Below are 21655 nucleotides of genomic sequence, written 5' to 3' on the forward strand. Positions count from 1 at the left end.
AAAAAAGGTTCCTCCCAGTAGAAAAAAAGGGGAAATGTTTAATAAAAGACTTTCGGCCGGGCGGCGGTGGCGCACGCCTTTAATCCCAGCACTCGGGAGGCAGAGGCAGGCGGATCTCTGTGAGTTCGAGGCCAGCCTGGTATACAGAGCGAGATCCAGGAAAGGCGTAAAGCTACACAGAGAAACCCTGTCTCGAAAAACCAAAAAAAAAAAAAAAAAGACTTTCTTATGAAGGCGTTGAGGAATGGTTGCCTAAGGTCATAAAGATACCACTTCAGGTGTTTCCAGTTACTATGCAGCAAGTGCCCACAAATAATCAATATTCTCAGGGTTATATTGAGATTGATTGGAGATCTGCAAAAATGACAGATTTGAGGCAGTTTAAGGAAGCAGTGGCATATGGAATGCATTCACCCTGTGTAAGGCAGATTATAAATAAATAACCGGGCTACTCAGAATAGAATTACTCTGAAAGAGTCAAAGGAATTAATGGCAGCTGGACTCCAAGCTTTCTGGCTGCTAGCTGCCTGTCAGCCCTTTCTGACCAGGGCCCACCAGAGGCAACATCTGAATTCCAAGGAATGGTGGGCGGGGCTCCAGTGCTAGAGCATGCTGCAGCTGGCCCAGAACTTAGAATTTTCTGGTTGTTTGCTTGGTTTTTGTTTAAAAGTTTTTTGTTTTCCCCTCATAGTGGGAATAACTAAATATTAAAGGTACCTTTATGGGAAATGTTTTTTTTTTCTCTTATATTGAGAATAACTCAATGTCAGTGGTCCCTTCATGGGAGAAAAAATTCAAACAAACCCAACTTCTACTACAGAAACAAACACAGCCATGACATAAAGTGCTAAGCCAATGCTGTTTAAATTTCCTGGAGTATTGGTTAATCATTATATGGAGGATGTTCTCTTCTCCTGATCATCTAATTAATGCTTAAATGAATGCTTAATTTTCATAGTAAGTAAACTGAAAGAGCAAAATGCATAATTTTGAACTATATCATTGGATATGCTCTTATCTGTTTATCACTACTGAGGATTGGCTATGCTCTTTAAGTTGTTTTCTGGAAACTCTTGGTTAAATTCTATAAAAGTGTACACCTGAAACAGAGCAGGTTATTAGCTTATTAAGTAATGTGACTGCTAAGGTGGAAACTCATAGAAATAATCTCTTACTGATAAAGAACCTACAAAAATTATTTTTCCACTAAATAAAATACAGGTAAATTGTTCTACACTATTAATAATTGGCAGGTCACATTAGCATGTTATTTGATATCTATAAAAACTCTTTTTTAAGATTTTATAAAAACAATGGGTATTGCTAAAGTTATATCTTAACATCCTATAGAGATTGCTTTTAATGCTTTTATAGATGGCTCTTGCAAAGGACTAAGAGCATCCCAAATGTTTCCTTTTTTTTTTTTTTTTTTTTTTTTTTTTTTTTTTTTTTTTTTTTGGTTTTTCGAGACAGGGTTTCTCTGTGTAGCTTTGCGCCTTTTCCTGGAACTCACTTGGTAGCCCAGGCTGGCCTTGAACTCACAGAGATCCGCCTGGCTCTGCCTCCCGAGTGCTGGGATTAAAGGCGTGCGCCACCACCGCCCGGCTTAAATGTTTCCTTTTTTGTTGTTGTTGTTTTTGTTTTTTCAAGACAGAGTTTCTCTGTGTAGTTTTGGTGCCTATCCTGGATCTCGCTCTGTAGACCAGGGTGGCCTCCTTCAGCTCAGTTTCCTTGCTTTAATAATAATAATAATAATAATAATAATAATAATAATAATAATAGCAGCCGGGCGGTGGTGGCGCACGCCTTTAATCCCAGCACTAGGGAGGCAGAGCCAGGCGGATCTCTGTGAGTTCGAGGCCAGCCTGGGCTGCAGAGTGAGTTCCAGGAAAGGCGCAAAGCTACACAGAGAAACCCTGTCTCGAAAAACCAAAAAAAAAAATAAAATAAAATAAAATAAGATCCAATCTTATTGAAACATGACAGTAATACTGAACTGCTGGTCTCTAGAAAACACTAGCAGGAAAAACCTGCCTAGGAGGAAAGCCAGGAGCAGCGGTAGCTGTTACTGGTAAAAAGGCAGCATCTTCTTAGTCCTAATGAACCCTCTGCTTATTATTATATCTTCTTTTTAGACTAAGGAGACAACAGCAAGTTTCCAAGATCTTTTAGATTAGAATGGATTTTTGTATGATGATAAATTCCTAAGGTTGTAAAGGTATATTCAGGTTAACAAAAAAATAACTTAAAGATGTATGTCTAAAACTGTAAAATCCTCTTATAAAAGTTGCTTTCTATAAACTGTTAAAGAAAATTAGGATATACACGTTAATGGTCAGTTACCTTAAATGACCAATTTTTTTTTAATGTGCTCAGAACTAACTTTGTAGTTATGCTAAATATAAATTTTTAAGGACAAGCTTTGGCCTTCTGTATATGTTTTCAAGGTTAAGCCTAAAGCAAGTAACTACAAACAAGTCAAGTTTGTTAAAAATCAGGTATGCTTAATAGATGGTCCTCAAACTCCTCAGAGATCTGCTAAATATGGCATTTAAAATGTTTAATAAAAGGCTTCCTATGCCATTTGGATTATACTTCCTACTCTAAACTGTAACTTCATCTGAAGCATATTTATTCACTGTTACGTAAAGTCTATTTTTAGAGCAATCCAAGTTTCTCATACCAGAGCCCCTGATCTAATCTATGTGTTTCTTGAAGGAATCCATCACCTGTACAACCTCAGTCTTTATCATGTACTGTTTGCAGTACTTGGTAATCTAAGACTTCCTGGTTTGCCAAGAGGCGTCTTGTGACTAAGATCATGCAAAGGCGTAAATCAAAAAAACACCTCTATAAATCACAGAATACAATCACTATTTTTCACAATGACTTCTTCAAAGCCTAAGTACATATAAAAACAATTGCTTTGTTCTGATGTTAAACCAGATACAATGACGCTACTAAATTTTTCACTACACTGAGTTATGAGTACATAGGAGTATATAAGGTATCCCCTCCCCCCTTTTTTAAACTTTGTATATATTGGAAACATTCTGTATGAGATTTTAAAAACTTGACTTTTAGAAAATTCTTCTTTGACATCTAATAATTTTTTCCTGTCTAGTTATTCTAAAAATTTCTTGTGTCTCTGACATTTTTATCTTTTCAATAATCCAGTTATGGTATTATGTTTGTTGCTGTTGTTATTGCTTTTAAATTGTATTTATTACTGTTGTATGGTTGTGTATGATACATGGGTGTATATACCATGGCTTGAATGTGTTGGGCAAATGGCAGCTTTTTGGAGTCAGTTCTCTCCTCCCACCTTTGTGCAGGTTCAAGTAAACTGGATTTATATATAAATATATAAGTCTTTATATAAATAACAAGTAAGTGCCTTTACCCACCAAGCCATTCACCAGCTCTTCATTTTTCCCCCTCTGTGTGTGTGTGTGTGTGTGTGTGTGTGTGTGTGTGTGTATGCTCACACACATATGCACTTGAGCATACACACGTATGTGGAGGCCTGGGATTGATAATCTGATGTCTTCCTTTTCATTTTGCACCCTACTTTTTGAGACAGGCTCTTTCACTGAACATGGAGCTGACTGCCATTTTAGCTAGACTGGCTGTCCAGCAAACCCTTGGGATTCCCTTTTGTATCTTGCCACTTCTGGAGTTACAGACATTTACTGTGTTGCTCTGCTCTTTTTTTTTTTTTGGTTTTTCGAGACAGGGTTTCTCTGTGTAGCTTTGCGCCTTTCCTGGAACTCGCTTTGGAGACCAGGCTGGCCTCGAACTCACAGAGATCCGCCTGGCTCTGCCTCCCGAGTGCTGGGATTAAAGGCGTGCGCCACCACCGCCCGGCTGCTCTGCTCTTTTTACATGGGTGTTGGGGATCCAAATTCAGGTCCTTATGTTGCATAAGTGAACTGTCTCCCTAGCCCCGTACTAAGTTTTTGTGTCGCTTTCCCTATACAATATTCACAGTGTACATATGCACAGTCTTAAGTTTTTGGGAGATTCTTTGAGATGGAGTTTCATATATGCCAGGCTAGCCTCTTACAACTGTGTAGCCAAGGATGAGCTTGAACTTTTTAGACAAGAGTTTATTGTTTGTCTCTGGCTGGCCTGGAACTTGATATATAAGAACAGGCTAGCCTTGAACTCACAGACAGCTTCCTGCCTCTGTTTCCTGAGTACTAAGATAAAGGAATTTCTTAACCACCTGCCTTTACCCTCTGAGTGCTGGAATTAGAGGTACACACCATGCAAGGTTTATAAGTGCTAGGGTTGGAGTTCAGTGCTTTGTGCTTGGTCAGCTGTCTTCCAATTGAGCTACACTCCAATGTCTTTGTTACTTTTTTATTGCTATGAAGAGACACCATGACCAACATAACTCTTAGAAAAGAAAGCTTTTAATGGGGGGCTGCTTACAGTTTCAGAAGGTTGGTCCACGATCATTATGGTGGGAAGCAGACAGGCATGACACTGGAGCAGTAGCTGAGAGCTTTACGTCCTTGTCTACAGACAACAGGCAGAGAGAGAGAGAGACACTGGGCATAGGGAAGGCTTTTGAAAACTAAAAGCATACCTGCAGTGACACACCTCTTGCAAGGCCACACCTCCTTATCTTACCCTAAACAGTTCCACTAACTGGGGACCAAACATTCAAACCTAAGACTCTAGGGGTATTCTCATTCAAACCACCACACCCAGCCACTCAAGTTTTTAGATTTTTTTAATCCATATTTCAGATGAGGAAAGCACTGATACAGTCTTCATCCTTCCTTATTTTGTTTTGTTTATTTGTTTCTTTTTGAGATGGGGCTTCACAGTGCATCCTAGACTGTCCTTGAACTCACAGCAATCTTTTCAACCTCTCAATCCATCAATTCTGCCACCTAGAAACATCAAAATTAATGTTTTGATGTTGTTTTTTCTGTAAAGTAGAGCCTAAAGAGGGAATATCTTAATTTGTAAATTGCTTTTTTTGTGTGTGTGAGGGTGGTTTGGGTTTTGAGTTTTGGTTTTTTTGTGTAGTCCTGGAACTCACTCTGTAGACCAGGCTGTCCTCAAACTAAGAGATCCACCTGCCTCTGCTGCCTTAATGCTGGAATTAAAGGTGTGTGCCACCACTATCCGGCTATACACCTTAAATACACCACTATGTATTTAAGGACTCTTCCATGTTAACTAGTCTACATTTAAATGTTTTTTTGTTTTTGAGACAAGATCTTGCTGTATGTCCCACGCTGTCCTCAATCTTCCAATTTATAATCCTCCTTAGTGCTGGGATTACTTGGATACATCACTATGCCTTATTTACACATTAATATTTTTAGTCAAGGGCCAGTTATATAGCTCAGAGAGTAAGGGTGCTTGCTGCATTAGCCTGGTGTTGTGAGTTAAATCCCCAGAATCATGTCAAAGTGGAAGGAGAGAACTAACTCCACAAAAGCCTAACCTCCACAGATGTGCCATGAGTCATGCACCTATACATATCATCATACACACATCCAGTAATTTAAAAACAAGGGTCTTGCCAGGCAACGGTGCTACACACCCTTAATCCCAGCACTCAGGAGACAGAGGCAGGTAGATCTCTCAATTTGAGGCCAGACTGGTCTACAGAGTGAGTACCAGGACAGCCAGGACTACATACAGAAATCCTGTCTTGAAAAACCAAAACAAATAAAATAAACAAGGGTCTTAGAGATGGCTCAATGGTTGAGCATACTTAACTGCTTTTGCAGAAGACCAGGTTTAGTTCCCAGCACCCACATGGCAGCTTACAATCTTTTGTTACTCCAGTTCAGGGGTCCAGTGCCCTCTGCTGGCCTTTGCTAGCACCAGGCATGCATCTAGTGTACATACATGTTGGCCCGTGGTTCTCAACCTCCTACTGCTGCGACCCTTAGTACAGTTCCTTATAGAGCAATAACAAATGTTTTAACTTCTCCTGGAAAACACCTATAATCCCAGTACTTAGGAAGATTAGAAACCCGAGACCAACCTCAGTTAAAGTGAGTTTGGGACCAGTGCAGCGGCTCAATGAGGAAAGGCTGTGTCAGCCAAACTGGATGACTTGAGTTTGGTTTTCAGAATCCACATGGTGGAAGAAGAAAGCTGGACTTTGTGTTTGAGTACTCACCCCTCCCCCTTAAATACATAAATACAAAGTTTTTTTTTAAAAAAAAATAGTGTTTGAGGGCAGCCTGTATTACATAAAATCCTGTCTCAAAATACCCAGTAAATTCTGTATTAATTACAAAGTATTCTGTCTCAGAGTATTAGATTGTATACATTTTCATTAGTAATGTTGTAGTGAACATTTTGGTCAATAAATGTTTTTGTACAACTCTTATTTCTATAGGATGAATGCCTAGAAGTGGAATTACTAGGTAAAGTATATAAACATTTAAAAAACTCTTGTTATATGTTACCAGTTGTCCTGATCAAACACTGAAGTTAATTTTTATTGTCATTGAGAGATAAATTTAATGTTTTATTTTAATTACTAAGGTTAAATTTTTATGTTCATTGATTATTTATTTTTGTTTTTTGAGACAAGGTTTCTCTGTGTAGTCCTGGCTGTCCTGGAACTCAAAGAGATCTGCCTGGTTCTCCCTCTTGAGTGTTAGGATTAAAGGCGGGCACCACCACTGCCTGACTTAACTATTACTTAAGATCATCTAATATCTAGTCCATATTCCAATTTTCACAAGTGTTCCAAATGTAACTTGAGGCAGAATCTGATGAAAGTTCAAATCTTTATTGTCTCAGTCTCTTTTAATGTAAGTCACTTCTTTCAGAGGTAGCGCCACATTCTAAATTTTTTCTTGATTGTTTCTTTCTTTTTTTTTTTTTTTTAATGAGTTTAGTGTTTTGCCTGCATGTATGTCTGTGTCAGGTACCTTGAAACTGGAGTTACAGACAGTTGTGAGCTGCCATGTGGCTGCTAGAAATTGAACATGGTTCCTCTGGAAGAGCAGTCAGTGCTCCTAACCACTGAGCCATCTCTCCAGCTCCCTGATTGTTCTTTTTTGTTGTTGTTGTTGTTTTTTTTAATTGAAGATTTATTATGTATACAGTATTCTGCCTGCATGTGTCCCTGCAGGCCAGAAGAGGGCACCAGATCTCATTACAAGTGGTTGTGAGCCACCATGTGGTTGCTGGGAATTGAACTCAGGACCACTAGAAGAGCAGTCAGTGGAGCCATCTCTCCAGCCCCCCTGATTGTTTCTTTAGTGCCATTTAGTTTGATTTTCATTTCCTGTATTTCTGTAAATTAGATTCAGATTAAGCATTCTGGGCACAGCTAGTTTAGAGGGCTGTTAGGAGCGTTTGTGTTCTGTAAACCTTGGAGGCGTATGTGACTCACTGACAGGCCGTTAAACTAATGTTGTTACCAAGTTTGTAAGATGTGAATGGACATAACTTTCCATTGTAAGGTACATTTTTACCATCTAATTACTGTAATTTATGGGGTGATGCCTTTGTACCATATGAATATCATATTCCCCAGCAACTAACTTTACCTAGTGGTTTGTGCATTCATTGATGCTCTTCATCTGAAATAATCTGTTAGACTAGGATGTAGAAAGTGCCCCCTCCACCTCTATATTATCTTTATTTTTTTTAAGAATATTTTAAATTTATTGATGGTTTTATACATGTATGCAATCATATCCACCTACAACTCCCTCCTTAGTGCCTTGCGTGTTAAATACTTCTTCTCCAAGTGAGCTATATTCCAGCCTTAATGGATTTTTAAAGTTATAATTATAGTTCTTATTTTTTAAAAAAAATTAATTATATGTATAATTGCTTTGCTTGTGTGTATGTTTGTACATTGTATGTGTGCCTGGTACACTTGGAAGCCAGAAGAGGATGTTGGATGCCTTGGAACTGGAGTTACAGATGGTTGTGAGCTACCATATGGTTGCTGGGAATTGAACCCAGGTCCTCTACATGAGCAGCAATTGCTCTTAACTGCAGAGTCATCTTGCCAGCCTCAGCTCCTATTCTTTTTGATGTTCAGTTTATCTCAATAATTGGACCGTTAGGATTTCCTTCAAGCTGGCTTATAGTCTCATACCACCATTAACTTTTGTTTTTTAATTACTGTTTTAAAGCATGAAATTTACTATGTTAGCCCACTATATTAACCCACTTAGAAGTGTCATCTGACTTGTTTAGTCATGTGAGTCTTCATTTCCTTTTTTTTTTTTTTTTTTTAAGATTTTATTTAATTTTTTGTATATGAGTACTCTAGGTACACTTTTATGCCAGAAGAGGGCATCAGATCCCACTATGTATGATTTCGAGCTACCATGTGGTTGCTGGGAATTGAACTCAGAACTGGAAGAGCAGCCAGTGCTCTTAACCTCTGAGCCATCTCTCCAGCCCCTCTCTAGAACTTTTTCATAATCCAAATCCCGAAACTCTGTACCTGTCAATAAACAACTCCCCTTCCCTTCATACCCCAGTCTCTGGTCACTGTCATTCTGTTTTCTGTTAGGAATTTGACTACTTTAGATGCTTCATACTGATGAAAACACAGACTTTGTTTTCTTAGGAGTGGCTTTTTTCACTTAATATAGCCGAGACTCATTCATATTATGACATGTGACAGACAAGACACCCTTTTTAAACCTGTTCTGTTGTGTACATGTACAACTAGTTGGCCTGGTTGATGTGAATAGTGCTGCTGTGAACATGGGGCCTGTAAGTATCTCCTTTTGAGAATTTGTGATTAATTGTTTTCGTAGTCTGTTTGTTTGTTTGTTTGTTTGTTTAAAGATGGGTTCTCCATGGGTGGTGGTGGTGTAGACCTTTAATCCGAGCACTTGGAGGCAGAGAGAGGTAGGCAGATCTCTGAGTTTGAGCCCAGCCTGATCTACAGAGCAAGTTCCAGGACAGCCAGGGCTATACAAAGAAGCCTTGTTTGGGTGGGGGGTGGGGGCACAGGGGAAGGAGATGGGGGTCTCACTCTGTAATCAAGACTGGCTTGAAACTCACTATTTAGTCTAGGCCAACCTCAAATTTGTGGTTATCCTCCTGAATGATGGATTACAAATATAAGCCACCGTGCTTAGCTCTTGTGATACATATCTAAAGGTAGATCATGTGGTAGTTTTATTTTTAGATATTTTGAAGAATCTCCATACCATTTATTTAATTTTTGTTGTTGTTTCTGGCTTTTAATTTTATGAATTCTTTATATTTTTGTGTGCTAAGAAATCTTTGCCTGACTCAAATATGTTTTACAGCTTTAGCTGTTAGAGTCAGATCTGTTATCTGTCTGATACTCTGTACATAGTACAAGATATAAGCCAAAGTTGTTTCTTGTTGCTTTTTCCTTTTTTTTCATGTTTGAAGATGACATTTATTATATTATATATTTATATATTTATTTATATATAAATTTATATATAATATTTATTATATATTATAATATATTATATATATTATATTATTATAATATTATATATTATAGTGTCTGTGTGCCTCAGCGTGAATACAAAGGTCAGAGGACACTTGCAGGAGTCAGTTCTTCCCTCACCATGTGTGTATCTGAGATTGAACTCAGGTGTCAGCCCTGTGGGAAAGCACCCTAACTCCGAGCCCTCTTGTCAGCTTGTCCCGCTCCGTTTTTATTTTTATTATTATTATTCGTTTTTTAAAGATTTATTTATTTATTATGTATATAGTGTTCTGTCTGCTTGCAGGCCAGAAGAGGGCACCAGATCTTATTACAGATGGTTGTGAGCCACCATGTGGTTGCTGGGAATTGAACTCAGGACCTCTGGAAGAGCAGTCGGTGCTCTTAACCTCTGAGCCATCTCTCCAGCCCTATTTTTATTATTTTTATAGATGGAATTTTAGTTGTTTCTTTACTGTTTATTGTGAGGACTACTCATTTTTTACTGATTTACCTTTTGCACCTTTGTTGAAAAACAGTTAATCAAAATCTACAGAGGAAAAAAAAATCTAGTATGTTCCATTAGTTTTATTTTGTAGTTATTTTGGCTATTATATTTTCTTTGTATTGATGCATAAATTTTAGTTTTAATTTTTATTTTATTATGTGTAGGAGTGTTTTGCCTGAATATATGTCTGTACACCATGTGTGGGTAGTATCCTAGGAGCCAGAAGAGGGCATTGGATACGCTGAGACTGAAATTACAGATGGTTGTGAGCTGCCATTGGAGTACTGGGAATTGAGCCACTGAGCCATCATTCCAGCCCCCAGATGCATAAATTTTAGAATCAGCTTATCAATTTATTTAAAACACCTCCTGGGATTTTATTAAAATTGCATTGGATTTATAGACATTGGGTAAAATTTAGCAAGAATGAATATCTTGAGTATTTTGATCCTTATTCAAATCTTTAATTTCTTTCAGCAGTATTTTGTAACCCTCAATGTCTTCAAGCTTTTATGTAGCCCAGACTGATCTTGAACTTTTTTGTTTGTTTTGGAGACAGGGTTTCTTTGTGTATCCCTGGCTGTCCTGGAACTCACTCTGTAGACCAGGCTGGCCTTGAACTCACAGAGATCCACCTGCCTTTGCCTCCTGGGTGCTGGAATTAAAGTTGTGCACCACCAGCTGGCCTTGAACTTCCTGTTCTCCTGCTTTAGCCTTCTAAGTGTTGGTATTACAGGCTTGAGCCTCCATGGATAGCTGTTTTATAGCTTTTGATGTATACTCTTGAAAGCTGTTTTATAGCTTTTGATGTACACTCTTGTACATCTTTGGAATCCCTGAGTATTTTATATGGTGATGCTTTTGTCAAAGATACATTTTAGAATTGCGGTATCTGGCTAGGAATGGTAGTACACAAGTGTCATCCCAGCATTCAGAAGTTTGAGACCAGCCTGAATTACATAAGATCCTGTCTCAGAAACACCCCCTACATATAATACACACAAATAAATCTGTTCTGTGGTAGTATAAAAAAAATTCAGTTGATTCTTATATATTAATCAAAACACACTTGCTAGGTTTTTAGATAGATTACAACAAGGAGCTGTGTGTGGTAGCACACACTTAATCCCAGCACTTGGGAGGCAGCAGCAGGTGGATCGCTGTAAAATGAGGCTAGCCTGGTCTACACAATGAGTTCCCAGATAGCCAAGGAGATGTAAAAAAGACCCTGTCTCAAAAATAATAATAATAATAGGGAACTGGAAAGATAGCTCAGCAGTTAAGAGCACTGACTGCTCTTCCTGTAGACCTGGGTTCAATTCCAAGTACCCACATGGCAGCTCACAACTGCTGTAACTCCAGTTTCAGTGGATCCAACACCCTCATACAGACATGTGCAAGCAAAACATCAATGCACATAAAATAAAAAATAATAAAAGAAAATTTTTTTTTCTCGAGTGTCTGTATATGTGTGTGTGTGTACCTGTGCAGACCGAAGGAAGACTGCTTATTTCTTTATCATACTCTGCCTTACTTCCTTGATCTTGCTTTGGTCTCTCACCAAAATTCAAGCCCCCAGGTTAGGTTAGGCTGGCTAAACAAGCTCTCAAGATCCTAGACCCATCTCTCCCTGCCTCCAGCTCTGGGGTTGAGGTATGTGTAGCCATACATAACATACCTTTTGTTTGTTTATTTGTTTTTGTTTTCAAGACAGGGTTTCTCTGTGTAGCCCTGGCTGTCCTGAATTGCTGTATGTAGACTTAGGCTGGTCTTGAATTCAGAGATCTGCCTGCCTCTGCCTCCCAGGTGCTGGTGTTGAAGGCCTGCACTACCACGCCTGATTCCAGCTTAACTGCTGGGAATTCAAATTCAGATCTTTTTTCCACCCTTCAGTAGGTGGGGTTTTTTGTTTTTGAATTGTTTTGTGAGATAGGGTCTTACTATGTAGCTCAGGCTATTCCGGAGCTATGCAGAACAGGCTTACAGAGATCTGTCGCCTGCCTTTGTATGCCTCTGCAGTGCATGTGTTACCACGCCTAGGCTATTAGCTGTCATCTGGTCTATACAGATGGCTTCGTTGTTATCAAATATACTTTTACTTAGCTCTTTTGTTTGTTTGCTTGGGTTTTTTAGTCTCTTTGTGACCCCCTGGCTGTCCTGGTACTCACTCTGTAGACCAGGCTGGCCTTGAACTCAAAGATCCACCTTCCCCTGCCTTCCAAGTGCTGGGATTAAAGATGTGCAACAACATACTTGGCTTGTTTTTATTTTTGTTTTGGTTTGGTTTTTTTGAGACAGAATCTCCTATAACCCAGGCTGACCTTGAACTCATCATGTATTTGGAGATGACCTGAACTGCTGATCCTCCTCTGCCTCTATCTATGAACATCTATGACATATTTGTTCATTTATTTAATGTATTTTTAAATTTTTCTCAACAGTATGTTTTGGCTATTATTATTATAGGTCTTGTATAAATTTTGTTAAGTATCATTCATAAGTATTTAATACTTGTTTGTGCTGTGTTAAATGATATTTAAATTTTTTAATATCTAGTTAGTCATTGCTAGAATATAGAAATACTGATTTTTTTTATATTTTGACTATATTGGATGGATTATGCTGAATTTTTCTGTTACTTTTCTGAGCTTTTTTATAGATATTTTAGAATTTGCTGTTATATGATAATATCTGTAAATAAAGACAGTTGATTTCTTTCCAATTTATAAGCCTTTTATTTCTCTTGTCTTACTGTACTGCCTGTGGCCTCGAGCACATTAACTATGATATAGATTTATCATAGATGATATAGGTTTTATCATAAATGCTATTATTGGTTAGGGAAATTCCTTCTGATTATAAGTAATAATTTTTATCATGAACAACATTTAAATGCATTTTCTGCATTTACTTACAGTATTTACAAATATCCTTATAGTATTTTTCTTTTATTTTGTATTATGTTATCTCACACTGATTGATAGACTGAGTTTTGTGGTCCTAGAAACTGAATCCAAGGGCTTGCACATGCTAGGCAAAACCCCTAGCCTCTGTACTGTTAGGCCAGCTTGCATACATTTTCTTAATCTTAAATCACCTTTACTCAGTGTGCTAATTCTTTTGTTAAAGGATTGTTAAAATTATGTGTGTGAGAGAGAGACAGACAGACAGACAGACAGATGTTAAGTGAATGTTTGTTTAACATGCCATGCTTGTGGAGGTCAGAGGGCAACTTTGTGGAGTCAGTGCTCTTCCACTTCTCTGGGTTCTGGAGCTTGAACTCATGTCATCAGACTTACACAGCAAGCCACTTCATCTGCTCACCCGTCCTGTCATCTCCTTTTAAAAGGATTTTTAGCTGGGTGGTGGTGGCGCATCTCTTTAATCCCAGCACTCAGGAGGCAAAAGCAGGCAGATCTCTGTGAGTTCTAGGATAGCCAGGGCTGCATAGAGAAACCCTGTCTTGGGCTGGGGGTGGGGGGGAGATTTTTTTTATTTACAAGTATTGTCTTTAGTTTTCTTGATCATGGTAATGCTAACTTTATTTCATTTTATTTATTTTCAAGACAGGGTTCTCACTGTGTAGCTCTGGCTGTCCTAGAACTATGCAGACCAGGCTGGCCTCAAACTCACAGAGGTCCGCTTCCCTCTGCCTCCCAAGTGCTGGGTGTGTGCCACTATGCTGGCTCCCTAACTTTATTTTAACTTATGTCTTAAAGGAACTTGTCCATCTCATCTGAGTAATTAATTTATTGAAGAAAAATTATTGGTAATATTCCCTATTATTACTCTAACTGCCCTATGGTATATAGAGTTACTCCACCTCAGTCCCAGTGCAGGTAATCTGTGTGGGTGGCTGGGTTTTATTTTTCTTGTTTTGCTTTCTTGAACAGTGTATCTAGGGGTTTATCAAACTTACTGATTTGTCCCCCCTACAAATAAAGTTTTATTTTCACACTTTAAAAAGATTGTTTTGGCCGGGCGGTGGTGGCACATGCCTTTAATCCCAGCACTTGGGAGGCAGAGGCAAGCAGATCTCTGTGAGTTTGAGGACAGCCTGGGCTACAGAGTGAGTTCCAGGACAGGCTCCAAAGCTACACAGAGAAACCCTGTATCGAAAAACCGGAAAAAAAAAAAAAAAAAGTTTTTTTTTTTTTTTTTTTTTTTTTTAATGTGTGTGTGTGTGTGTGTGTGCGCGCGCGCGCGCGCGGGCTGAGGATTGAATTCCAGGGCCTCCCATGTACTAAACACTCACTGTATCATCAAGCCATAACTGCAGTCCCTGAAAGTACTTTGCAATTTTCTTTGATTTTGGTCAATTAAATGACAAAAGTAGTCTTGTGTTTCTTTAATTTTTTATTATTTATGTTTTGTGCATGTTTGCACTAATAGGTCTCAGCACTGAGCCAGAGACAGCAGGATCCCAGAGCCTCACTGACCAACGAGTTTGGCCAATTGGTGAGCTCCAGGTTCAGTGAGAGATTTTAATTCAAAAAAGAAGTAGTGGGGGCTGGAGAGATGGCTCAGTGGTTAAAAACACTGGCTGCTCTCCCAGAGGTCCTGAGTTCAATTCCCAGCAACTACATGGTGGTTCACAACCATCTGTAATGAGATCTGGTTCCCTCTTCTAGCATGCAGGGACACATGCAGACAGAACACTGTATATGTAATAAATACATAAATCTTAAAAAAAAAATATCATGAAGGAAGTCACCCAGCATTATCTTCTGGCCTCTGTGGATACACAGAGGTACACAAAAGAATTCTGGGGTTCAGGGAGAAGAGAGTAGATTTTTTTTTTTTTTTTTTGAGCTGAGGACCTGGAGCTCACCAATTAGCCAAACTGGTTGGCCAGTGAGGCTCTGGGATCCTGCTGTCTCTGTCCCAGGGCCTTACGCTTGCTAGGCAAGTGCTCTACCACTGAGCTAAATCCCCAACCCCAAGAGTAGATTCTTAATTATATAGCTAGATTTCATAATAAAAAAGAACCAGAATCAAGTTCCTTGCCCTTAAGGACTCCGTCAGATAGGTCATTGTTTCCTGTTCAGATTTCCTTTATCTGTCATGATCCAAGAGTGCTTCTGCTGCTCTGTTAGCTGTCAGAATTGACTATATTCTCTTCTAGAGCCTGGCTGTGTATTATATGTATCCACTTCCTCCCCTGTCACTACTAAACCTCACATTCCTAAGGACAGTTTCAAATTGATTCTGTTAATAAACTGTTGGTGCTGGGGTATGTTCTAGTTATTAGCCAGATGGTAGATTTTGCTCTTTAGTTTTATATTGAAATAGGTAGAATGTCATACAGTACAAAATATGGAGAAGTACAAAACTTGTCAGAATTGAGTAGCAGGAACTCATATCTGATCACTTTTGATACAACAATTCACTTTCCAGCTTTTTAAAGATTTATGTGTGTATGAGTGTTTTATCTAAATGTATGTATGTGCACCGTGTATGTGCCTGGTGATAGCAGGTGCCAAAAGAGGGCATTGAATCCTCTGGAGCCAAAGTTACTGGCAGCCACCATGTGGGTGCCAGGAATGGAACCCAGGTCTTTTGCAAGAACAGCCAGTGCATTTGCAGCCCCAGTTTTTAAATTATTAAGGCCACTTATTAGATGGAATTTTCCCCAATACCAGCTTCGTATTTATTAGTTAAGGTGTACATTAGTGATTGAATTACTGAAGTGTAAGGGTTTTTTCCCTCCAGTTTTTATTGTTCAATGAATTTCATTTAGCCACAGAACAAAGGACAATCTTCACCACCTTTTAGCCACAACTTAAAAATAAAATCATGATACTGACTGTTGGTCCAAGAAAGCCCATCTGTTAGAGACTATGAAGAGAAGAGAACATTTAAATGTTCCAGTTCTTGTTAGCATCTCTAAATTTGGAGGAAGAGGTTGAAGTTATTAACTGAAAGAAGGTTTTTGGATTATTAGCCTCACCTGGGTTTGAATCCTGGCTTACCAATCAATATATTAGATGATGGCTCAGTGTCTTCTCTACACTTCAGTTTTCTTGTGAATAAAACTAATCATATCATTTGTCTCTTAGTGATTGTTAGAATTCAGTGATACATGTAAAACATTTAGTGGGGAACCTGGTACATATGTACTTGGTAAATGTTAGCTATCGTAATCTCCAGATTACTAGGCCTTATTAACAATAAAGATTACTCTTAGGAACAAGTTCTTTCATTCCTTCTTTATTTATTTGGTGTTTTGAGGCAGGGTTTCTCAGTGTAGCTCTGACTGTCCTGGGACTCGCTTTGTAGACCAGGTTGGCCTCAAACTCAAGAGATCTGCCTGCCTTTGCCTTCTAAGTGCTGGGATTAAAAGCATGTGCCACTACACCCATCTTGGCAATATATTTTTCTCTAATTTTTTTATTACACTTATTGTGTTTATGCGTATATGTGTTGTGTGCATACATGTGTCTAAAATAGGCAAGCTGGAGACTAATCCAAATCTCCGTGTCTTTTTGGGTGGAAGAGGTTGGGGTAACTGGATTGATTTTCTTACACCAAGGCCAGTGAGAACAAAGGCATCACTGTGGACAGGATACATGAATGGAATTCTCTGCACAGCTCCGGGGATTGACCTGAGTAGCGTGGCAAGGGGATGAAATGACAAACACAGGCACACAGAAAGGCTGGGCTCAGAAGTGTGAGTCACAGAAAAGTGGACTGAGAAGCAACTCAGCATGTTCACTATATACAGTTGACTAGGGAGGCCAGGCTATTGGATACAGCTGAACCAGGAGGAGCAGTCTTCAGGCCATAAACATGGGGGGAAGGGAGCTATAGTAGACATTTTCTGCACACACTGTCAACATTGGCACTTGGAACAGAGGACTGCTTTGCCATCCCTCTGAGCCTCACCCCAGAAGATTTTTGCCAATCCTATTGCTCTGAGGCTTTGGTTCTTGACATGGTCATGCCCATGCCAACAATTCACATTCACTCAGGACTTTACATGCTCCCTACAATGGAGTATTTGAAGAATCCCAAAAAGGACATCCCTAAAACAAAATGATTTCTCCTGGTACTAAAAAGCTAGATTTGGTGTAGGGGGACCCTGCCTCGATAAATTAAAAAAGAAAAGTATAAAGAAAGGGCAGACAATAGCCTTTCTTTTAAAATCTACTTAGTAAGGCTGGGCATGATGGTGCTTGCCTTTAATCCCTGTACTTGGGAGGCAGAGGCAGGCAGATTTCGAGTTCAAGGCCAGCCTGGTGTATGTAATGTGTTCCATGCTAGCCAGGGCTATGTAGTGAAAAGGCTCTTTCAAACAGAAAAGCTACTGAGTGATAGCCACTGCCATATTTATGAGACAAGTATCTCTGTGTGTGCGCGTGGTGCGTGTGTATGTGCATTCTTCAGTAGTCGTCCACCTTGGTTTTTTTGTTGCGAGGTCTCTCATTGGCCTGGAGCTTGTGAATTAAACTAGGCTGTCTGGCCAGTGAACCCTAGTAATGTTCCTGCTTCTACCTCCCCAGCACTGGGATTACTAGTGGGTATGACAACTACACCTGACTTTTTTTTTTTTTTTTTTTTTAAGAAAATAGTTGTGTTCAACAGTCCTGATTTAAGTAAGATTGACTTACAAAATGAATAAGTTTTTACATTTTGTGTTCATGTGTCACCACAATACATGTGTGAGAATCAGAGGACAACTTGGCTAGAGTGGGTCTTTGCTATCCTGGAACTCACTTCGTAGACCAGGCTGGCCTCGAACTCAGAGGTTCACCTGTCTCTGCTGCCTGAGTGCTAGGATTAAAGGTGTGCGCGCCACCCCTGCCTGAGATATCTTTTTTTTTTTTAATTTATTTATTATGTATACAGAAGAGGGTGCCAGATCTCATTACAAGTGGTTGTGAGCCACCATGTGGTTGCTGGGAATTGAACTCAGGACCTCTGGAAGAGCAGTCAATGCTCTTAACCTCTGAGTCATCTCTCCAGCCTGAGATATCTTTTTTTTTGCGGGGCATGGGGGAGGCTGGATTTTGGTTTTTGGTTTTTGGAGACGGTTTCTTTGTGTAGCCTTGGCTGTCCTGGATCTCACTCTGTGGACTAGGCTGGTCTCGAACTCACAGAGGTCCACCTGCCTCTGCCTCCCAAGTGCTGGGATTAAAGGCATGCTCTACCACCGCCCGGCTGGGTTCTGTCTTTTAGCTGTTTTAAAAGGACCAAACTCAGGTTGGCATGCATATTGTCAAGTGTCCTGACCTGCCAAGCCATCTTGTCACCCACTTTGAAAAAGCTTTGTTCTGTTATAGTGCAAGTGTCAGAATGGATGGGAAATAAATTTAGCAGGCATTCATTGTCTCGATTAGCATTGTATGCCTATTCTGATAGCCATGAATGTCCCCAAAGTGCTGCCATTCTGCATCATGGTTTCTCCCAATGCTGCCAATCAGCTCTGACCCCAAATTCGAAGTCTAAAATAAAGGTGCCAAGGGACACCAGCCTGCCATGTTCATGGTACAAACTATGACAAAACCCATCTTCATGAGGTTAAACATGTGGAATAGGATTGCCTGTAGGACCCATGGCCACTGGCATCTTACATTGCTTCAGTTGCTCAGCTTTCCACAATATAGTATATTAAAAAACATAATCCACCAGCCTGGTCTACAGAGTGAGTTCCAGAACAGCCAAGGCTACACAGAGAAACCCTGTCACAAAGAACAAACAAAAACCATAATCCAGGGGTTGGGGAGTTAGCTCAGTGGTAGAGCGCTTGCTAGGCCCTGGGTTCGGTCCTCAGCTCCAGAAAAAAACAAAACAAAAACCATAATCCAATCCAGTATAATATGGTAACATATGCCTTTGATTCCAGCACTCTGGAGGCAGAGGCCGACAGATCTTTGTTTGAGGCCAGTTTGGTCTATATAAGGAGCTCTAGTTTAGCGGGGAACTACACAGCCCTGTCTCAAACAAATAACAAGAAAAGCAGTAATCTTGTCTCAGTAAATAGTGTGTCATTGTTTTTCCTTTCTAAAGATAATTGGATATAATTAGTAATGTTCAACTCTTCACAAAGATGGAGAATATTCCCCCCCACAACCTATTGAAGTTGAGTTTTCTATTTAGATTTATATAACTGGTTATAGGAATGTGTTTAAAAACTAGGAAAAGAATCTCATTACTGTCTCAGAAATGAACAGGATTCACCTTCGTTTCAGTTGTGTTTATTACCTTGTTCTAGGAAATGGTTAAAAATGCAGAAGCAATTGTGTATGCATATATGTGTATACATATTTTTTAAGAATTTGATTTTTTTTCATACAGTATATTTTGATCATATATTTTCCCTTCCCCAACTCCCTACCCACCTAACGTCTTGTTCTTTCTCTCTTTCAAAAAAAATAAACTCCCCAAAACAACAAACAAAAAACTAATATTATAAAAAATAACAAACAAAAACTGAAAGCACACAAAAAAATCACGGAATTCCTGGGCATGGAGCCCATCCTGGAATGTGATTGATGCACTTAGAGAATTGTCTATATTTTTATTACTATGTCAATTATAGTTCCCTGTATCGAAAAATGCTGTCTTTTAATTAGGGAAAGGTGTGTGTGTGTGTGTGTGTGTGTGTGTGTGTGTGTGTGTGTATTATATATACATAATAACAGATAAAGGCTATTAACATTTTAAGGTGATTTAAAAAAAAAATAAAGAGGTTCTTAGATAAACAGTATCAGCAGCACTAAGAATATGTTAGAAACCCCAGACCTACACACCCAGAAACTCTGGGGTGTTAGCCACCAGCAGTATGTTATGTAATCTCCATCTGATTATATACATATTAAATTTGAGAACTACTGGTCTAGGGAAATTGTTTCCTAACTAGGGTTTAATTTTTATTTCTGTTTTTGTACAGTTTAAACTCAAGTTTAAGGTTTTGTTTTGTTTTTTAAGATTTATTTTTATTTTATGTACATGGGTATTTTGCCTGCGGATATCATCTGTACCACATGCATGCCTGGTGCCTTTGGAAATCATAAGAGGGTGTTGGATCCTCTGGAACTGGAGTGACAAATAGCTGTTAGCCATGTGTGTACTGGGAACCGAATCCAGGTCCTCTGCAAGAGCAGCAAGTGCTGAGCAGTCTCTCCAGCCCCAAGTTTCAGGGTAGTGGTGTTTCTGTTACTGGTTTTCTTCTTTCTTTTTCATTTTTGTTTGTTTGTTTGTTTCTGAGGTGTGGCCTCTGTAGCCCAGGGTAGCCTTGAACCCCTGCAGTCCTCCTGTCTTAGCCCCCAAGTGTTAAGACCATAAGCATTTCAAGGCTGGAGAAGTGGCCGAGTGGCTACTCGTGTTGCAGGATACAGACCCAAAGACCACTCAGCATGACCAAAATCTGACTTGAAGTTCTGCATTAGACCAGCTGGAGACTGTCTGGAGAGAAGCACTTCTTTCAGAGCATCCCTGCATGTATTTTATGGGGAGCTTTTAAAGGCAAAGACCCAGAAAAACTGCATCCTGGATGGGAGTTGCAGAAGGAAGTAAAGAAGCAGGCAGTTTAAACAGAAGCCAAACCATACCATTAGCTGGGGCATTTCAGCCCTGAGTTTCTAGAACAGGGTTGGGTCCTTTCCCATGGGACCTTTCACAGTGACGGATGGGGGATAAAGAAGGGGCAGAGTTTCAGGTGAAACAAAAGATGGGTACAGCCGAGACAAGATACAGGAACCTTTGTCCTGTCACAACCAGGACTTAATTGTTCTCACAGAGGCCCTGGGTATTGTTTCCAGTACTCACCTGGTAGATAGCAACCATTCATAACTCCAGTTTCAGGGAAGCCAGTGCTGCCTTCTGACCTCCATGCACACCAGGCATACATGCCTCTCACACACATATGCACATAAATATAAACCTAAAACTTTCATTTTTTTTCAGACTGGGTTTCTTTATGGAGTACTGGCTGACCTGGAACTTGCTCTGTAGATCAGACTGGCCTCGAACTCACACAGATCTGACTGCCTCTGCTTCCCAAATGCTGAGATTAAAGCTGTGTGTCACCACCACCCAGCATAAAACATTTTTTAAAAAAGCATTTCACATAGTGGAGGAGCATGGTGTCACAGAAGAACAAGTTGAATTCTGGGTGATTAAACAGTTAAAACAAATTTACTTCAAATTATATTAAGAACATTTATCTCCATATGATTTTTAATAAAATCTTATTTTAAAAGGACTTGCAAATAAAAAACCCACACACTGAAATTTCAGTGAACTTCTATATACTTACGTGGTAGTTTGAATGAGAAGGCCACCATAAGCTCATAGGTTTGAATGGTCCCTCTACCAGTTACTGGTTTTAGAAGAATTGGAAGGTGTGGCCTTGTTGGATGGAGTGTGTCACTAAGGATGGGTTTTGAGTTTCCAAAAGCCCACACCAGGCCTAGTCTCTCTTTCTGCCGGCTGCCTGCAAATTATGATGTAAAGCTACCAGCTACTACTCTAGCACCATACCTGTCTATTTCCTGCCATGATGATCATGGACTAACTCTCTAAAACTAAACAAGCCTTCAGTTAAATGCTTTCTTTCATAGGAGTTGCCTTGGTCATGGTGTCTCTTCACAGCAACAGAACACTATCTAAGACAAGTTAGAATAGCTGTTTTGAACATACATGATTCCCCCCCCACCCCCCAAGACAGAGACTCTGTGTAACAGCCCTGGCTGATCTGGAACTTGATCTGTAAACCA

General features: G+C 39.5%; 1 protein-coding gene across 6 annotated transcripts in view; it reads left to right on the forward strand.

Annotated features, from left to right (window-relative positions):
• S100pbp (S100P binding protein) overlaps positions 1-21655 on the forward strand; it is a 47278-nt gene that overhangs the window by 14635 nt on the left and 10988 nt on the right. Inside the window, exon 6 of one of the 6 annotated variants that reach the window (XR_008213888.1) lies at positions 6377-6404. The exons of the other annotated variants lie outside the window; for them this stretch is intronic. The gene's annotated coding sequence lies outside the window, so the exon portion shown is untranslated. The remainder of the gene's footprint in view (positions 1-6376; positions 6405-21655) is intronic. 6 annotated transcript variants of the gene reach the window in all.

Source organism: Peromyscus californicus, unplaced genomic scaffold, assembly GCF_007827085.1.
Source record: "Peromyscus californicus insignis strain IS unplaced genomic scaffold, ASM782708v3 Scaffold_5__1_contigs__length_169319896, whole genome shotgun sequence".
In the NCBI taxonomy this organism is placed as follows: domain Eukaryota; kingdom Metazoa; phylum Chordata; class Mammalia; order Rodentia; family Cricetidae; genus Peromyscus; species Peromyscus californicus.